The sequence below is a fragment of the Myotis lucifugus genome, unplaced genomic scaffold, assembly GCF_000147115.1.
Source record: "Myotis lucifugus unplaced genomic scaffold, Myoluc2.0 scaffold_123, whole genome shotgun sequence".
NCBI lineage: Eukaryota > Metazoa > Chordata > Mammalia > Chiroptera > Vespertilionidae > Myotis > Myotis lucifugus.
Window position 1 is genome coordinate 1,725,107 of NW_005871171.1, and position 20,016 is coordinate 1,745,122.

The 20,016-nt window shown below is 51.9% G+C and overlaps 1 protein-coding gene across 7 annotated transcripts in view; it reads right to left on the reverse strand.

The window, feature by feature from the left end:
* The window catches only part of FRMD4B (FERM domain containing 4B), a 201,790-nt gene extending 182,310 nt beyond the window's left edge, over positions 1-19,480 (reverse strand). For all 7 annotated transcript variants that reach the window (XM_023758100.1, XM_023758098.1, XM_023758097.1 and 4 more), the window contains exon 1: positions 19,328-19,480. The gene's annotated coding sequence lies outside the window, so the exon portion shown is untranslated. The remainder of the gene's footprint in view (positions 1-19,327) is intronic.
* Positions 19,481-20,016: the final 536 nt, after the last annotated feature.

Genomic DNA, 20,016 nt, shown 5'->3' on the forward strand with positions numbered 1-20,016 from the left:
ACATGGCCTCTGCTGTCCTGTAAGGTTGTCCTAGCTGTTTGCTGCCCAGGACACCGGCCCAGGCAGGGCATGGGCTCCAATCCAGCCTGGCTCCACCGGGGGAGCACTAGCTGATGGCTCCATGGAGAGTCCTTGCGTGGAAGCTGCAGCAAAGGCTCTGTGAGTGAACCGCAGCCCTGCACCGCCCCTTCCCAAAGGCCAGCAAGATGCCGGGCGTGTCCTGTACAGCCCCCCAGGCACCCTCTGTCTTCCCGACGTACACATCATGCTGTTTGTGTGAAAAGGTTATTTAAAAAGCACGAAGAAATAGCAGGAAAAACTGATGCAATGAAATCAGAATTCAAGCACTTCTAGAGAAGTCACCCAAGGTATATAGTAAAGTTGGATTTAAAGGAAGAAAAAAAATTGGAACAAAGGAGCCTTCAGGGAAGAGCCCTAATCCAGTGACCCCTGGATTGTTCCCACCTGGGCAGCCCCCAAGTCCCACACATCGCTGAGCAGCAAGTGACATTGCTTGTCATCCGTTGCCACGTGGGTGCGTATTTGGTATGTCACTCACCACACGCCCCACAGTTTGGAAGACCGGTGGCGTGTGGCCCAGCTTCCGTGGGTGTGGGTGTGGCGCAAAGCTTCAGGTTTTAATCTGCTGAGAAACCTGGGCGAGTCCCCCGTGAGGCCGGGCACTTCAGCTCCATCCGCTCCAGTGCCCTTCAAGTCAAGGAAACGGCTCAAACAGGAATCCCAGTGGCCTCATTTCTATATTCACTCAACTTGGCTGAAGTTCCAACTTGTTTAGGGTAATGATGGTTATATCAGTAAATAATCCAAATTATGAGATCCAAATTGCAGGATTACTCTGTCACTCTGACTAACCCTTGAGGTTTCTGTCTGTGTTTCTCTTCCATGTTTTGCCTCATTACAGAAGGCAATGCTGGCCTTCTGGGTTCTAACTCTTAGCCTCAGGCTCTTCACATGTGCTGTTCCTTCAGTCCTGAACACTCTTCCACCTCCTGATCTCACCCAATGAACTCCCACTTATCTTTTCAGCCTTAGGTTGGACTCTGATCTCCCGGAGCAGGTGAGCACTCCCTCACAGCAACTCAGTCTTTCCCTCTGGACACGCATCACATTGGAAATTGCCTGCTTAAGGCCTGATTTTGCCACCAGACCATAACCTCCATGAGCACAGGGGCCACTGTCTTGTCACCAGTGTATCTCCATGGCTTAGCAGGGCGAATGGCTCTCAGTGGGCACCCACTGAGCCTGTTAAGTGAGTTTACGTTTACATGGACAAGTTAAACTACCCACGGCCCTACCAATGGAGGGACTTTACTCATTAAAAACAAAAAAAGATGCAATTTAAAAGAGAGCTTGAAATTTATTGGGAGCCCAGAACAATAAAGCTTAGAACAGACTCTGGTCTAGAACAGTGGTTCCCAACGTGGGCACACGCCCCACAGGGAGGCAATTTGAATTTTAAGGGGGGCAATTCGAGAATGAGTTATTAACAGTGACTTTTTGCATTTCTTATGGCTTTGAGGGACTCATATATAGTATGTAAATATATATTGTGACATATTTATGCATTTCAGCTCTCTATTATGTTTTGAAACTTTATTTGCTATTTTTCATATCACTTCATGTTATTATTTTAAAAATAATTTCTTAGTGATTTCCTCCTCAGTACTTCAAGTGTCCTTTCATTCTTTAATTTTCTCTTTCATGGATGCCATGTTCTTTGGAAGCTTGTTTAGATCAAGTGAATGGCCTTTTAGGCTTCCTCCACATGAATAGGAGTTCACTTTTTGAATAATAAGAATTATATGTCACGGGGGGGGGGGGGCATCAGGATTTTAGAGATGCTTGGGGGGGGGGCATGGCCCAAAAAGGTTGGGAACCACTGGTCTAGAAGCATTTTCCAAGAAGAAGGGAGTAGAGAAATGCGACTGGTATTGGATTCGAGCCAATCACCGGACGAAAACCAAACACACTGGGGTAACATGCTTGAGGCCAGGAAGACCTCCAGATGGCTTACGTGTGAGGTATTTCTAAGCGTTGGGGCACTGCGGGCTGAGAAGGAAGGCGACGGGTAAGGTCTCTGGAGCAGCACTGACTTAATTTTAATGTGACCTGATTCAAGCCGGTGGACAGCAGCAGGGATGATTGAGCCATATTTGTCCTCCTAAGTGGCTTAGTCCCCCAAAGCCCTCTCCAAGTGCTGTAGGACATTCCAAAACCAGCTGTGCCTGTTCGACTTCAAGGCATGCTGGGAGCAGGATGAGACGCACTCGTTTGCCTTGAGGATTTGTTCTCTGTTTCTCTTTCTAAAACAGAACAGTTGCGTCTGTTAACTGGTGAACTGCAAGAGAGACGAGGATGCAACCGTCACTGGCATTCTTTACTCCCAGGTGAGGTGCCGTTTTCCATACGTACTACTAGACAGGTTCAGAGAGGACGAAGAATTAAAGTAACCAACTTAAGATATTTGCAAAGAAATACATAAAATGCAAGCATTATATTTACATGATAAGGTACAACTACCATAAACATCAGGTTCTGTGCAAGCTGGAGAAGGATTTTCAAAAGCCCACGATCACTGAAATGCACTTCTGGGGGAAGGAGAGCATCCAGATTAATTTAACTTCCGCCCAGAACAGAGAACACGTATGGAGACGGCCCCCTTCAACTGTTCCACCCAAGTAAACGCCATGCCTCACCGGGGTCAGGGGCAGGTCCCAGAGCAACTGTAGCGACCAGAAACTGAATTCACCTGTTTCATCTCATAGAGTCCATGGATTTTATATTCTTTTTCGGAATACAGATTTGCTTTTCTTTCTAAAAACTCCCACCATGCCCTAGCCGGTTTGGCTCAGTGGATAGAGTGTCGGCCTGCGGACTGAGGGGTCCGGGGTTCGATTCCGGTCAGGGGCATGTGCCTTGGTTGCGGGCACATTCCCAGTAGGGGGTGTGCAAGAGGCAGCTGATCGATGTTTCTCTCTCTCTCATCGATGTTTCTAGCTCTCTATCCCTCTCCCTTCCTCTCTGTAAAAAATCAATAAAATATATTTAAAAAAAAATAAATAAAAACTCGCACCATGTTTGTTGTTGTTGTTTCCCATAATCTCCTAGGGCACCTCCCAGTACCCTGGGGAGGAGAGAGCATTGCCCAGAGTAAGAGCACAGAGCCTCTCCCTAGAACCCACACAGACGTCAGAAAAGCTCCCGCTGAGCAAAGGGAAGTTCCCCATCAGTACAGGATGGGACATGGGAGGCCATGGTAGCCATCTTCCGGAGGCTCACAGACACCCGCAGAGCACGGGCCACACTGCAGCGAATGTCCCATTTCTCACGTCTGTCCAATCGCTGTGGTCAGGGGCGATTGCCAGCATCCATTCTACCCACGATTAGCCTAAGCCACTCACAGTAATCCCAGTGCCCTCCCCACCTGCGTGTGTAGGAAAGGGCACTCCAGTCCCGGTGATTGGGCCCAAGGGGGCGGGGCTTCTGGGAAAGCTTGTTGCCTCGCTGCCAGCCCAAGGAGGAAGCCAGTGCAGATTGGGCTCAAGCAGGACATTCCCCAGAGGGCACCCGGAGCCTGCGGTCCTGGGCGAGCCGGAGCTTCCCTCCCCGGTGCCCGCATCGCTAAGGCCTGTTCCTTGGGAAGCCGGGGAGTTGGTGCCTTCTCCGATTCTTAGATCGTTAACAATCCCCTTCCCATGAGCCTGGAGGTTTGCCAAGGTTGGGTGTATGACCTGTGTCCCGGAGGCTCGCACAACATCCTACACAGAGGAAGGGCCCAATTCATAGACGTACCAATAAATTGAATTATCAAACTTAAGATGTACAACGTGAATGTCCCTATCAGCGCCAGGCCTCCTAGACATCTAATATGCAGATGAGCAACCCAGATTATACATCCCACGGCATGAAGGTAGGGAGGGTGTTGGCTTCAGCAGCGAGGACCACCGACGACCTCGCTGGGCCCTCATTGTAGTATTATTTTGGCGCACAACAAGCAGCACAAAAAAAAAGGGGGACCATTAAAATCCCTGTGGGGGGGGGGGGGGGGGGGAGGGCCGGCTTTGTTCACGGGGTACAGCACTGGAGCTCTGGACTCTGGTCCTGCCACTCAAGCACAGGACGCCAGGGAGCACAGCACCCGGGCCTCGGGGGACGCCCAGGGACACGCAGGAGCAGCCGGAAGCGCGGATTCTCCTGATGACCCCGTGTGTGTCTCCCCGTGAAGGCCAGGGGCCAGGGAAGGTCTGCTCCACTGTGTGAGCATGAACTGCTCGGCCACCAAGGCCTCCGCGGTGTAGCCTGGACGGGCCTCCCTGGCACACAGACACTGGGCACTCCCGAGCAAGGACGCTGTGTCAGCCCTGAGTGGGGGCGCTCCTCACCCGTCAGCCCACCCAACGTCCCCATTTCAAAGCTGGCCTAGCGGGCAGTTATGTCCACTCAGCAAGTAACTCATTTCATGGTAAATAAACAGATGCCACATGGCCCAGCGTCCTGCAGGGTCCCGTCCTGGCAAGGCGAAGGGCCCAGCGACGGGGAATTTCAAGCAGAAAGGGAGCCTTCCTCCCCAGTAAGCGGAGAGGCAGCCCCTCCCTGCCATCCCTGCTTGGCCCGGAGACTATCAGGTATCGGCTCTATTCAAGTAGCTCACAGGGCTCTGCACAGAGAGGAGAAACAGGCTGGACAGGTTTCCATGTGTAGGAACCTTAAATATGCACCTAATGCAGTCCGGCCTGAAAAGAAAAGGCTTATGGACACGGTCAGACTTCACAAGTTTAAATGTGGCCTATTTATTAAATCCAGTGCAGCATTCTCTCCCTTCCACACACGAACACACACACACACACACACACACACACACACACAGGTCTCTGCACCTTTTAATTCTACCTAGAATCACAGACAAGTCTATTTATAGGAATGTTTTCTTCTGAATTCTTTTTTAAAAAGTCAAATAGGATTTAAAAGAATAAAAAAAAAAAGTCAAATAGGAAATCCACTGCAAATACATTTTCCCCCATGAGATTTCTGTACAATAGAACCCTGAACAATTTTAAAAATGTATAAGCTTTATAATCTAGAAGATCCTTTAAATATCATTTTCTTAATACTAAGGATAAAAATGTGACTGTAGCCCGGCTGGGTGGCTCAGTTGGTTTTCAGTGTGGTCCTGTAAATGAAAAGGTTGCCCCTGGTTGGGGCATGTACGGGAGGCAACCGATTGATGTTTCTCTCTCCCCCTCTCCCTCTCTCTCTAAACATCAATAAACATCTTGGGTGAGGATGTTAAAAATGTGACTGTACATTTAAATCTGTTTATTTATCAGACAATAACTGCAGCTATTCTATATTGATTTCCTGTTATGAAGCGCCCAGTTAGCATTTAATCCTCAGCATGCCCTGTGAAATAGGTGTTATTATTATTACCTCTATTTTACAGATGGGGAAACTGAGGCATAGCGAGGTTAAGAGAGTGAGTGACTGGTTAGATTCAGAGCCTGGAGAGAGGCAGACACTGGGGTGCCCAGAGGCCAAGAATAAAGGCAGAACAGTGAGGTTAGCACTTGGTATTGGGTGGCGTTGGGCACAAACAAAATAGGTCAAGAAAGACAAAAAGCCAAGTTCATGTGAATGGCTGGGAACAAGGACACCAACAAAGGAGGGCAAGGCCCAGGGAAAGGTGATTCTGGGGGTTCAGAACCCCAAACTCCAGGGGAATGGAAAGAAGTACGAGAGGTCTTATGACACCCCTGCGAGTCCCTGGGGCAGGACCAGGGCCGCCTTCCTCACAGCTGTGCCCCAGGGGCACCTCCGGGCACTGGGAGCGTGTGGAAGCGGCAGGAACGGGAAGGGCGCCGCGAGGCCAGCAGCCTGAGGAACTGTGCACTGCCAGGCGCACAGAGGCCATGTGTGCTTTTTATGTTGTTTGTTTGCTTTTTAATTTTTCAATTAAAGTTCACATTCAATATTATTGGTACTAGTTTCAGGTGGACAGCTCAGTGGTTCGACAATCACATACTTCACAAAGTGCTCCTCCCGATACCTCCTGCACCTGCACCACACGCAGCTACCACGTGACTGACTTCCCCACGCTGCGCCTTCCGTCCCCACGACGATCCTGTGACCGCCGATCTGAACTTCTCAATCCTTCACCTTTACACTCAGCCCCACCTCTCCCCTCCCGCAACCATCAGTCTGTCTCTGTGTCTGTGAGTCTGTTTCTATTTTGTTTGTTTATTTATATATATATTCTAGGTTCCACATATAAGTAAAATCACATGGTGTCTTCCTTTCTCTGTCTGACTTATTTCACTTAGCATAACACCCTCTAGGACCATCCATGCCGTCCAAATGGTATGAGTCCATTCTTTTTATTGCAAAGTAGTATTCCACGGTGTAAAGTACCACAGCTTTTGGTCCACTCATCTACTGAGGGCGCTCCAGCTGCTTCCATAGCTTGGCGCCTGTAAGTAGCGCTGCGATGAACATGGGGTGCGTACATTCTTTCAAACGGCTGCTGGTTTCTTTGGACATCTTCCCAGAAGTGGAACTGCTGGATTGAAGGCAGCTCCAGCTTTCATTTCTTGAGGAGAGGCTGTGTCTTTGTCAAAGCTCTTTGCTTGCAAATGGCAGAAACACGATTCTAATGTCAACAACACGGACCGTATTGGTGTCTAGGAGCAGCATGGGGCCCGGCAGGGGCAGAGGGGCCTGAGGACACTGGCTTCCCTCGCATGGCACTCATCTCCTCCGGCGTGCTCTCTCACAGCTGCGCTCTCACAGGGCAGAGCCACACCAAACGTGCCCTCGGTGCCTGTCCCAACAGCCTGCTCGTCAGAGAATAGAGCCCTCAGCCCGCCAGCTCAGCATGTTAACTCGTGGCCAGGAGCGCTCGGTAACCATGTCAGCACGCGGCCAGGGCGAGGCCATGTGTGCTGGTCGGCCGGGTCCGCAGCAGGAGCCACCCCAGGGCCCAGAGGGTGGGACCGTGATGGGCAGCCCAGCCGAACAGCCTGAAGGACTCAGGCCTGGTCGGGCACAATGCCGGGCTCACTTAGCCGTGTAGCCAGGGCCCAGCGGGAGGCGAGCGGCCGAGAGTGCCCGCGGCTGCTTTCCGGAGCCTGGACGGCGGGAGGCTGGTTTCCTTTCCAGCACCAGGCACTGGATTTGTTGCTGCCCAGGCTACACGGCTTCTACTCCTGGCCGTGTGGGGAGAGAGTGAGGGGTCCAGGGGAGGATGTCTGGAGCTCAGTGACCTAAGGGGCGACAGTAACACACCAGGCTTCGTGGGCCACGTGCTCTTGGCTGTGACGACACAGCTCCGTCAGGGAGTGGGAGGGCAGGCTGAGACAACAGTCGTGACGGCGTGGCTGAGTGCCCATAAGACCCGATTACCCCAGCGGGCCCACGCCTGCTGACCCCCATCAAGCTTACGAGGCAAACCTGAAAAGTGCCCCTTGAGGGGGCGAACCTGCATTTCTGGGGGAAGAGTCAGTTATGCAAACAGGGCGCCCCTGCAGGCAAAGACCACTGCCCTCCCAGCGGGCCAGGGCGCCCCCCCGCCCCTCCCCCACAGGCACCGCTCGCTGAGTCCCGCCTCTGGACACGCTCTCGAGGTCCTTACTGAAAAGTAAACAACCCACAGCTTCGGGGACCATCTGAGCCAACAGACAGCAGGGCAGTGATGGAGGGCGGCACGGGACAAGGACGTTTTGAATGGAAAATGCAGAAAGTGGGGAAAGGGAATCGGAAAGGAGTCGGGGCCTGCTGCCCCCGCTGGAAGGTGGGCCGCGTGGGCCGGTGGACAGGACCAGCTGGCCTGGCGAGGTCCCAGCACCCGGAGACACGGCAGAGGCCAGGCCACCCTGGAGCAGGGATGGCGATGCGTGGGGAGCAGGGATGGCGATGAAGCCTGGAGAGCACTTCCAAGTCCGCCCCCCGCCCCAGGACCAAGGCTCAGAGTGCGGCCATGCTGACTGAGGCAGGAGGGTAGCTCAGGTCTGAGGCGGGACTAGCAACCTGGGGAACACTCTAGCGCTGCCCCTCCCGTGGCCCCGGAGAAACGCTGTGACTCTCCAAGGCCCTGGTTTGTCGTCTGTCAGACAGAGACAAAGCCACCTCCTTCCTTAGCTGGGATGGGGCAGTGCCACCAGCAGCCATCCTCCTCCTCGGTGTGAAGATCTCTAGTTTAAACATCACCCACCCCTACTCAGCCACGTGCGGACCCAGCCCCCACTCCAAGGGAAAGCATGGCATGAACAGGGAGCACGCGAGCGAACCAGGGATGTCCATCGCTGCAGCCTCAGGATACTGCTGGATTCTCTCTGCACACGGAAGGCACCGGCATGAGGACTACACTGCGTGCTGCTGTAAAGGAAGAAGACGTGACAAAAAGCCACATGCAGGAGCACAGAGACTGGAGAGTTGTGTTAGCCCCTTGATCGAACCGCACCTGAATGAGACTCTGACCTTCTCAGCCACCAGAGCCGCTAAACACCCTACTGCTTCAGCCAGTTACCCCGGGGCTTCCATTGCTCACATGGGTCTCCTACCTCAGGACCCTCAGACCCAGCAATGCCAACAAGAACGCCATCCTTTCCTCAAGTGGATCAGATTTCCTGACAACAAACGCCATTCCTCTTGGGGAGCAGACGCAGGATCACCCTGACCCAGGCAATCACGAGGACCAGGTACAGCACAGGCCCTGGAGCTGACCGGCGGACGGCGAGAGGCCCTGCACCTGCTCCTGGCACCTGTGCCCCGCTGTCTCCCTTGTCTCAGTTTTCCATCCTCACTGTTGAGGTCACTTTTCTTTCTACCGGAGCCAGAGGGCCACTAGCAGGTCAACAGCCCCTGTGAAGAGTGGAGCTAGTTCAACAGCCCCTGTGAAGAGGGATTCTCTCCCCCAATAATCCCAGCAGGAGGCCTTCTGTGGCCTTCACAGGCTCGACCTGGCCAGACCCGAGTCCCAGGTCCCCGGGGACAGCACATGAGGCTGGGGGAGCGGCTGCACCTCAGCCCGAGGGCAGCGGGGGGACTGGATGCTGGCAGGCCAGGACCACGGTGCCTGTTCCCAGCATGCACCTGGCAGCAGTACCCGGTGCTGCCCACACGTGGGAAGCAGAGGAAAGAGGCCCCTTAAGTCAAGAAGTGGTGAGTGGGGTGTCCATGCAGAGCACACAGAGCAGAGCCTGCAGGTGCGGATGCAGGAAGAGAGGTTGGGATGAAAGTGGGCCAAGGAGCTTGCCCTGCAGGAGCTCCTGAACAGGGGAAGCCAGGGAAGGCTTCAGAAGGGGTGTGGGCCCACGGGTGCTGGGGGCATGGCCAAGCGAACCTGCCCCCTCTCCACCTGAGAGGCCTCACAGATGCCTGCTTTCTCCCTTCCGCCCATGGCCAGGTGCCTTCCTCGCCACAACCCTCGGGAGCAGGTGTTATGGGTTCACTCAGCGAGATAGACCACTGACTCAGAATTTAAATTTAAGAGCCTTTATTAAGCTGGCCAGCTGACTACAGTTACAGCACCCTGCCGAAGCAGAGGCTGAACTGCAGTGCTGACTGCAGGAGTTACATTTTATTATTAAATTTTGTGGAGGCCCAGAGAAAAATGTGTCTTTCAAATTCTGGGCCCCCCAATATGAAGGAAACTCTCTTTATTTATACCTTTCCAGTCCTTTGTCTCCCTAATTTGGAATGAGACTTCCAGGCCTTCTGAAAAAGGCCTGTGTGCTGGGAAGGGGCCATGAGACCATATTTCAAGGCCTGGCCTGATGTCAGTACCTTCCTATCTATGTGTTTTAGGAACAGACAGCACAGCATGACCCATCTGGCCAAAGTGCCAGATATGCAGCCCAGTACACAGGCACTTCAACACGCAAGGAAACTCGGGCTCAGGAGGTTCAGGAATTGTCCCCGAGGTCACTGACCTGACATCTGGTAGATGAAGGACTCAAATCCAGGTGAGTACGTCCCAGGTCCAAGCTTTCTCTTTCTGAATTAGCGTCACCTGAACAGGAAAGGACCATGGACAAATGCCGAGTAAAGCAGCCCTCGCACTGAGAGACCCTGTCAAAGGCCTCTCGGTGCGTGTGGGTGAGTGTTGTGGCCCCAGGTTTACCTGACAGGACTCGAGAAAGTCAAGGCTTTTGGAAAAAGACAGGCGGGCCGGCCGGGCCGAGGAGCTGCAGGAGCAGACACCGGGGTAAGCAGGGGCGAGGGGTTTCCCAATGCAGGGCCCTGAGGACACTGCGATGCCAGAGTCACCAGTGCGGAGGGAGGGGGAGGGAATGGCAGGGACGGTGGGCCGCTCTCCCTCCCCGCCCTCACTGCCCACTGGAGCTCTCGCTGAGTCAGCCAGGCAGGGAGTAGACCTCACCCGCCAGGGTCCAACCTGCCAGGGGCCTGGAAACAGGGAGGAAGCGTTTGTGAGCACAGCCCAGACACACCCAGTGGCTGCCTGGACCTCGCCTCTCTCCCCACCCCACCCCACCCCGAGGCTCCAGTCAGGGCCCAGAGGAGAGCATGGGCAGGAGGGCCTGTGACCTTGGGTTACGTCAGGATTTCAGGTTCCCACACTCCTGGCTCTCCAGATACACAGGCTGTGTCCCGGTCTATGACCTAGAAAGCCGTGTTCAGGAAACGCTTTACTCGTAGGTCATGTGCTGCCCCACGGATGGGCTCCCGCCTGTGAAACGCCGGCCCTGGCATCCCTGCCGGCCTCGGGGCGCAGAACATTCGGCCACATTGTGAGTGTTCAGCACAGGCTGTGACTACCTGAGTGGCACCGAATGTCAATCATAACACAGCCGAGGCCCGAGTGTTCCTGCGTGAGTTGCAGGTTCTACAGGAGACCTGGCCCTGCATTATGCCCTGGGGGGGGGGGGGGGGGGTCATTGGCAACGTCGCATGAAGCGCACTGGGTTTGTCCTGGGGAAATACACCCTGTGAGGTTTTCCAGCAGGGAAGTTATTTGGAAACGGAAAAGGATGCTGGCTGCTGATACACGGAGAGCTGAGATTCAGGCAGAGCCAAAAACTAAAAAACAAAAAAGTGTTTTAAATGCATTTAGGAGAATATTAACAAGTATGTCGATGTATCACACCACACTGGCTGTCAATATCGCAAAAGTTTCTACTCCCGGCTGCTTTGAAGTGATGGTACACTAGATCTTGTTATTTGTTGCATTCATAAATAAGCACTGTTGTTATTCTCTCACAGATTTTGGTATCACAAATGTTTTAATAACCATATTTAAATATGATTCAGTCTAACTTCAACTTAATGTTTTTTTCTGAGAAGATATGCAACTTCGGGAAGGCCTCCCCTGCGCTAGAGCACGGTGCTCAGAGAAACCATACTTTGGCAAAGCGAATCGCGCGTCACTTATTTCCCCATCAGCCCAGCCTACATTTGCCCAAAGTGCAGGACACCGAGGCGAAGGAGTGTCTGGGGCCCGACCCGCGGAGGAGCTATGTCTGCAGGTCCTTCTCTTAAAGCTGCCCCCCAGCTGAGCTGCACCCCTAAACCCGAGCTGGGTCTGCGAGGACGGCTGTGCGACAGCGCCACCTGCCGGCCTCCGGGATCCGCCCGGACCGCAAGGACCCTGCTCCCCGCCCCGCTCCCCTGCCAGGGGCTGACCAGACCTCATGCCCTGGGGACCAGCCAGCAGGGAGCGCGAGGCTGAGGCCCAGTCGCGTCCAGACAACGCCAGCCACCAGGCAGCCATGGCAGGAGCGGACAGTGAGTCTGCGCTGTGTGGAGTCCTTGGTGGCTGGGGCTGAGGTATTATGACAGATTGCTTGTACTTTGGTCTGTCACCTCTGAATCAATTATTTCTTTCTTAAGTTATTCATGTAATAACCAAATACATAGAAAAAGAAGGATGGGAATAGGTAATTTTCATAAGGAATATATATGGCCAATAAATATAAGAAAAAATTCTTGACTTCATTGATAAAAAATATTAAACAAGTGTACAGTTTTCTTATCAAATTGTCAGATGCTGAGTTATTTTTATGTCAGACGAGTTGATGTAAGACATATATTGACTACCTTAAATTCCAACAATTCATAGTTGAAAGAAAAGCAACTTTTTGAAAATGAAGGATGAATTTAAAATGTACTTAGATGAAAACTAATTTCTGAAGCTAATTTCAGGAGGCAAGGCCAAAGAATGAAGATTCTAAATCACAAATTAAGTAGCAGCAAAATACCATCACATCCTGTTGCTGTTACCGTGACGTGTCGGTCACAGGACGTGGAGGACAACGGCCTTACCTCCGTGTGCCGCGCCCTCCGCCTTGGCCTCCCTTCCCCACGCCCTTGTCTGTCACTGCGGCGGTGCCGGGCCGATGGGCAGGGGAGACCCTTCTGCTTCAGAAGACGCCCTGGGCCTTCAGTTCTGCACAGCGGCGACTCCGGAAGTTAGTCTCTCGTGACAGCGAGTCCATAGTGCTCCTGCCTTCACTCTGCACGGTCGCCTCCTCTCCCGAGAAGCCCTCGGCGCCTTTTCACTCCGCAGCGCTGGGCGGGAGGACATTGAAGAACGGGCCTCAAGTGCCTGCCCCGGGCGCGGATGGACTTGGGCTGAACAGGGGACAGAGCCCGAGGAGCGGCGCAGTCAACTTGCTCATCACGTCGGACCCCGCCCCGGGCGGAGGAGCCCCCCCACCTCCCGAGCGGAGCGGCTCAGGGAGCAGCTTTCTCTTCACTCAGCACAGCGCCCAGGCCACTCGCGAAGCAGCCTCCAGCGCCGCTGAACACTGATGCGGCCTCTGCGGGCGGCCTCCTAACCTCCCCTCCGTGGGCGCGGCATCCAGGGCGCGCGTGGCCTGGTCTGTCCCACCTGGCACGCAGCTGCAGCGGAAACAGGAGTACTTAACACAACAGCCCCGGCGGGGGCGCGGGTGGAGCGTGACCCCAAACACCGAAAGGTCTGATGTCTGAGCCCCAGTCGGGGTGCATAGGAGGCAACCAATCAATGTTCCTCTCTCTCTCTCCCTCCCTCCCCACTCCCTCTATCCCTCCTCCCCTCCCTTCCTCTTTCTCTAAAATCAATAAACATATCTTTGGGTGAGGATTTATAAAAAGGGGTAATGTTATTAGTATTATTTCAGTGCCAGGCGAACCCACCGCCCGGCTCGCTCTGACCTCGCAGGGATGCACAGTCCGTCTGCGCTGAGTGCTGCACAGGAGGGGGCACTGCTGTCGCCTTCCGTTCAGAGTCTGGAGGGTTAGGTAGTCGCGCTGCAAAGGAAGGAATGGAGGAGCAGAGTGCGACCCGTCTAACTCCAGAGTCACACTGAATGACACACTCCACTGCCCCGATAGTCAATTAATTGTTAAGTTTATATGTTAATATAATGAAATATAATTAACCTAAACACTATGCTAATTATTTTAATAAACTTTCAGCATTAAAGGAAAAACACACCTGCTGGAAGGTAGTTCCGCAGCCGTCCACACAGCACCTGCTCAGACCGCCCCAGCCTCGGCTGAAGGGGGGCGGGCACCGGCTGAGTCTGGGCACCTCACAAAGGCAACTCCAGGACGAGCTTATTCCCACGGCCCAGCCGCAGAGGGCAACGCCGCCACTAGTGAAACAAGGGACGGCCACGTCGGAGCCTCAGCCCATGCAGGACGGAATGACACCCTCCTCCCAACTAGGGCAGCACCTGCTCGGTGTGGCATAGGGGAGGCGAGATTGAGGGCTAGAAGGGAGACCTTCATTACTGCGCGTCTAAAACACACTTTTTAAATGTGTGGAGAGACAGAGAGAGAGAGAGAGAGAGAGAGAGAGAGAGAGAGAGAGTGTGAGAGAACAGAGTTTTGGGTACAGGATTAGGAGAGTCACCACAGAAGGCGGCAGAGGCGGTGGGATGCGCATCCAGGCCTGGGTGAGAGCATTTCCCGTGGCATTAGCCGCAGTTGCTGGGAATGCTGCCTGGGGCCAGGGTCCGGAAGGCCGGCCAGGCTGGCTCTGCGTCCCACACAGAACTGTGCTGGGTGGTTGGTGTCTGCCCTGGCACAGGGGGCGACCTTCAGGGGAGGGCCATACCTGCTCCTCGCCACGGGGCACCTCGGGCTGCCAACCAGGCCTGAGAGGAAAGGCCACAGTGCAGACCCGGCACGTTTAAATCAGAGGGGTTTTGAGCCGTGGAAGCACAGGGACTGGATTTACCGACAGCTGTGATCAGATGAGCCCATAAGTCAGCTCGTGGGGGTCGAGATGACGGGGAGGCCATGTGTCTGGGAACCAGTATTGCAGGCCCGGGGTGGGGGGCGTGGCAGATTGGCTAATTCTTGGGCTCAGCCTTGTATTTTGGAAATGTGACTATTCATAGGGCTTATTTTTATTATTTATTTCCTTCATCAATCAAAAGTTGTTTTTTTTTTTTTACCAAAGTCTGCTTGAAAATGCCAGCCTCACACACATGTGCTGAAGGAAAATAAACTTTCAATATTTCAGTCAGAACATAAAAGTGTGTGGGGGCTGCCCCCTGGTGGCAGACTTGGAAAATCCGTAGAACAAGGTAAGATTCTCAGGTGTGTGCGCGAAGCACTAAGCCCTGGTGAGTTGGAAAGGAGAAGGACTCTGTGGTAAACAAGCCCAGGAACAAGGGCATATTGCACACCCTTAGGCACTGTTTCATGTGTCACGCATGGCTCAGCACCTCCCGATGCGTGGTGATGGTGAGCATTTAACATTTTAATGGTTTTCAAGCCGACTTCCCACTTCAGTAGGAAGAGCACTTATTTGGATGCCAGCACTCATTTGACATTTAGATTCTTCTGAATTCATATGCATCTTTGATGATTGTAAAGTAACTCCTTGCTTTGAAGGAGATAAAAGGACACATATCTTTTGTTTGTATAAAATGTTTAAGAGCTAACTTTAACATCACAAAGTACTTTTATTTGAATATTTTTACAAAATGCAGACATTAAATTTGAAATAAAAAAGAAATTTAAAAATAAGAAAATATTTAAAATAATAGTCATAATTTGGGGCGGCTTCAGAGCCAGAAGAGAGTCTATTCGTTATAATCAAACTCCAGCAGGAGATTCAGGTGCCAGCAGAGCCTCTCCAGCTCCTCAGCGGTCAGTGCCCAGATGCCTGTCAGACGCCATGAGCCTGTTTCAAATTCTTTACTCAGAACCAATGGGGGTCTAGTAAGTGCTTGGGGAGCTGTTTAAACTACTTGTTTTATTTTTAGTTTATTTATTATTATATTTTCCCTGAAATGTACTTTAACCACACTGTTTTATCCCAGGTTTAGAAACTACACATTTTCCAGGGACTTAAAAAAATTGTTCTAGCACTAAAAAACACGGGAAAGTACTTGCTTCTAAATATGAGAAGAAAACTACCCAATCTCAGGTGATGAATATTTAATTTAGTACCTATAAAGGTTAACACATTGTCAACTTCATTAGTTGGTAAGTCCTTGTAGTCATCAAATTGCATTGTTTTAAAATAATTTTTATGTTAGATTTTTTTTACTTGGCATGAATTATCGAGGATGCATGATGCTATATAATAAAAGCATAATATGCCAATCGACCAAACCACAGAATGACTGGTCGCTACGATGTGCACTGACCACCAGGGGGCAGAACTCAACACAGGAGCTGCCCCCTGGTGGTCAGTGCAGGAGGAGCACTGCTCAGCCAGAAGCAGGGCTATGGCTGGTGAGCACAGCAGGCAGTGGCAGGAGCTTCTCCCGCCTCTGCTGCAGGTGGGCGGGCGGTAAGGAGTGAGAGGTCTGAGAGCCCCGGACTGCGAGAGGGATGTCTGACTGCCGGCCATCCCCCTAGGGGTCCTGGACTGAAGAGGGCACGGGCCGGGCTGAGTGACCTTCCCCCACCACAGTGCACAAATCTTGTGCACTGGGCCTCTAGTAGGCAATAATAAACTAAATGAGTTTCTTGCAACAAACAATTTTAAAAGCAAAAATTTAGGGTCTTTAAAAACATAGAAAGAGTAAGAAATAATTTTAACGAGGGAAATGTACATTTTAATATGCTTGATACCATGTGAGTGGGTGTCTAAACGTACAAATTCCTATGCCTGACAAAATCTTTAAATGCCCCTCACTGTAATAATTCAAATTAAAACAAATTAAACATCAAAAACTTCTGCTCTTCCAAAGATACTGTTAAGGAAAAGAAAAAACAAGCTAGAGACTGGGAGAAAATATTTGCAAAGCATACACCCGATAAAGGACTTGTGCCCAGAATAAAGAACGCTCAAAACGCAGTAAGAAAACAAACAACACCCCAAAGTGTGCAAAAGGTCGAATCAGACAATTCACTGAGAAGACATACAGATGGCAAGGAAGAGCAGGAAAAGATACGCAGCGTTGTAACCACAACGAATCCCTCCACGTCCCACTGGGATGGGCAGAAAGAAAAAGGCTGATGGAGCCAAGTATCGACAAGAACGTGGGGAAGCGGGAACTCTCGTTCGGAGCAGGTGGGGATGGAACTGGTGCGACCGCTTTAGAAAACAGTGCGCAGCTTCTTTAAAGTTCAGCACGCACCTAGCATGTGATCCAGCCACCCCTCCCGTCCCGGAGAAAGGAAGGCGCGGTCCACACAAAGACCTGTGCACGACTGTCCGCAGTCGCCTTCTCGTAACAGTGAAAAGCTGGGAACAACTCCCCACTCCTTCCTCAGCCCAGCTCCTGGTCATGTGTAATCCTGTCAGCCTGCTGGCGAGAGATGAGATGCTGTCTCCAGCAGGTGCAAGGGAGGCTGTGCAGGTGTGAAGTGAGAGCGGGGGTGCAGGGGTGACGTTTGAGGGTGTCGGATCCTGCAGCCCAGGCGGAGAACAGGCTCCGGGAAAACTGGCCCACGGGGCTTCCGACTGGTACTATGATGGGGCTGATGCTCAATAAAGACGCACACAGACTGACAGTCCCTCCACACTGGTTGGCAGCTGGTCGCTGCCCGGAGCCCATGCCTGCATCTCACCCCCCGTCCCCATGGTCCAGCAACTGAGGGGGACACACTGCCCAACACCGTGGCCGACGCCTGTTCAAATTGATCCTTGTTTGTACTGACCAGCTGTTAGTATTCAGAATATTGCTCCTGGCTTCAGGAGTCTAAGTTGTTTTTTGTTTAAATATATTTTTATTGATTTCAGAGAGGAAGAGGGAGAAAGAAACACCAATGATGAGAGAGAATCATTGATCGATTACCTCCTCCACGCCACCTACTGGGAATTGAACCCACAACCCGGGCATGTACCCTGACCGAGAATCAAACCTCGACCTCCTGGTTGGGCAGGATTCTAAGTTTTTGAGTGACCTCTTCTTGCTCTATTTCTGAACCTCTAGGGGGCACTGTGAAGGGATCGCCTACCTCAGTTACGATGCCTGTGCCTCTGAGGGCACGTGCCTGTGTGTCTCTATGATGCCTGTGCCCCTGAGGACACATGTGTGTGTCTCTATGATGCCTGTGCCCCTGAGGGCAGGTGCCTGTGTGTCTCTATGATGCCTGTGCTCCTGAGGGCACATGTGTGTGTCTCTATGATGCCTGTGCCCCTGAGGGCAGGTGCCTGTGTGTCTCTATGATGCCTCTGCCCCTGAGGGCACGTGCCTGTCTGTTTCATTCGTTCTTTCACTCCCACAGTGTTTCCCAGGACGTCATGTACAACAGTTGCTGGACCAGGATCCCAGAATATCCCTGTGAAAAGGCAAACACCAGCCCGGCCTCAGGAAACTTTCAGAACCGTCGGAAGCAGGTGAAAAGAACTGAAGAGCCAGCAAGAAGTAGCTCCCAGGAGTAAAGCCTGCCATGAAGAAAGAGGCTCTGAGATGGGTCCCTGAGTGGCTCACCTCAGCCTCAGGGCGCTGTCCTCCCTGACACTCACCTAGAATAACCAGCCGTCAGCCTGACGCAGGTGAAAAATTCCGAATGCTGCCTGCTGCGGACACACCGGCTGTCCCAGGCACGTTGACGAAAATGCTGGAGAGGCGATATTGAGGGTGATACCTCACAGAGGCCCTTGCTGGCAGGGAGCCAGAGGAAGCCCAGCCTGAGCTTCAGGCCATGGCAGAGGTTGAGGTGCAAGGCAGAGAGAGCGCCCAGACTGCACTGGGTGTGTGCATGAAGCTGCAAGAGGGAAGGGCTGGGGTGGGAGGTACGGAGGGTCTGGAAGGAGGAGAGAGTGAGCCGGGGCTGAGTGAGGCTAGAGAGCATGGCCAGGGCCAGGGCTCACAGATCGGATTTGCACCTGACGTCCTCAATAGGTTCTTGGAAACTGACTTTACAGGAAATGGTGGTAAAGAAACCAGTTTCCCGTCGGCTAATTGATAAAAGCAAGAGTTTAGTTCCTATGGAATATTTTTGGGCACAGAAATATCACCAAACTTCTAAATAAAGACCCAAACACTTCTAATACTACACACTGAAGTAAGTGTGAGCTACGCCTACATTTCAGAAAGACGACTAAAAGCAAGAGAATTCTTTTCCAATCCACTTTTTCCAGGTCAGAATCATGGGTGGCTGGAGCCTGTCCCAGCAGCTCAGGGCACCAGGCGGGACCCCCAGGGACAGGGCGCCCCTTCAGTGCAGCCCTCACTCACCCACACTCAGACCGGGACAAGGAGACACCCCAGCTAACGCCGTGAGCACAGGTCTAGGGCGTGGGAGGAACTGGAGTCCCCACAGAAAACCCACACAGATGTGGGGAGAGCGTGCACGCTCCACACAGCCCTGCCAGGACTCGACTTTGTTTCTTACCAAGGTTATAATGAAACAGCGTTGAATGAAAGGACATTATTCGAGGATCTGCTGTAATTTAAGAAGATCCTACATTCCTTAAGTCTAAATTCCCCAGTGCTTCTCAAAGTACCTAAATCAGTAAGAGTTTGAACAAAACACAGAGCCAAGCAACCACTGGCTTTGCTCAATTATCCACTGGACTTGAGCTGGTCAAGTGTTCAACTGCGAATCAAAAGAAAATAATGTACAAACGTGTATATAAAACATTGGAAATATAGGAAGCGGGTCCATGCACAGGATAGTTAGTACATTGTTTTGTTCATTTGTTTGTTTTGCTCTTTGGGAAGAAAACTCCTTTATAAAATTTAAGTATTATTCAACTTTGGGGCATTTAGCTTTTATTTGAGAGGAGGGACTAAGTGTATTTACTAATTTTCTTCCTCATTGCTAGTAACACAAACACTTTGACGGCAGATCCTACCCCACTTGACAAGTCAGTGCACACTGACACTTACACATGACAAGCCCCTTTCCCCTTCTGACGCATCCAAGTTCAGCGTTTCCAGAGACGTCCACTTACCGTGGACTTGTTAGTGTTCCCGTGCCTTCCGCTGCTTTCACGGTGATAATAGTCGGATTTTGTTTGCCATGGCGAGTGTCATCTTTTCCTTTCACACATCCTTCCTCCGGGATTGCTCATCCACGCCTGTGACACAGGGGACAGAGTGCCTTCATTCTGTGCACACAGAGGAGAGAAGGAGGAAGCTCAGGTCAGCGGCACTTCTGATTTATTCCATGTTCCCCTGGCTGCCTACAGTTTAATCACAGTTTTAGGACTTCACCTAATTAGAGGAAATTTAGGATAGAGCTACCGCAGAATGCAGGCGAAATGGAGGCTATTTTCCTTAACAACTAAAGATCTGATACCACCTTGGCTTCTCACATATGCATTTCATTGAACACACGGTGCTCGACTTCTCTCTGCAGGAGGAGACTCTGAAGCCTAAAAGTTATCTACAGTCAGTAAAACCAGGGCCAGCAAAGTGGGAGAAATCAATGAAATATCCGGTCAGAATCCCATTTCAGAATGACTCAAACCAGGGTCGCACTCCCGAATCCCGTTCTGAAAGATGTCAGTCGCAGAGGGAATGAAAGGCAGGCCATGAATACTGATGAAATTGAGTGTGCTGCACCCTAAGGAACTCAATTTATATGTATTTGTGGTTCTCCCTACAAAGGCAGAGGAAACGGCTTTCCCCCAGGAGTCTT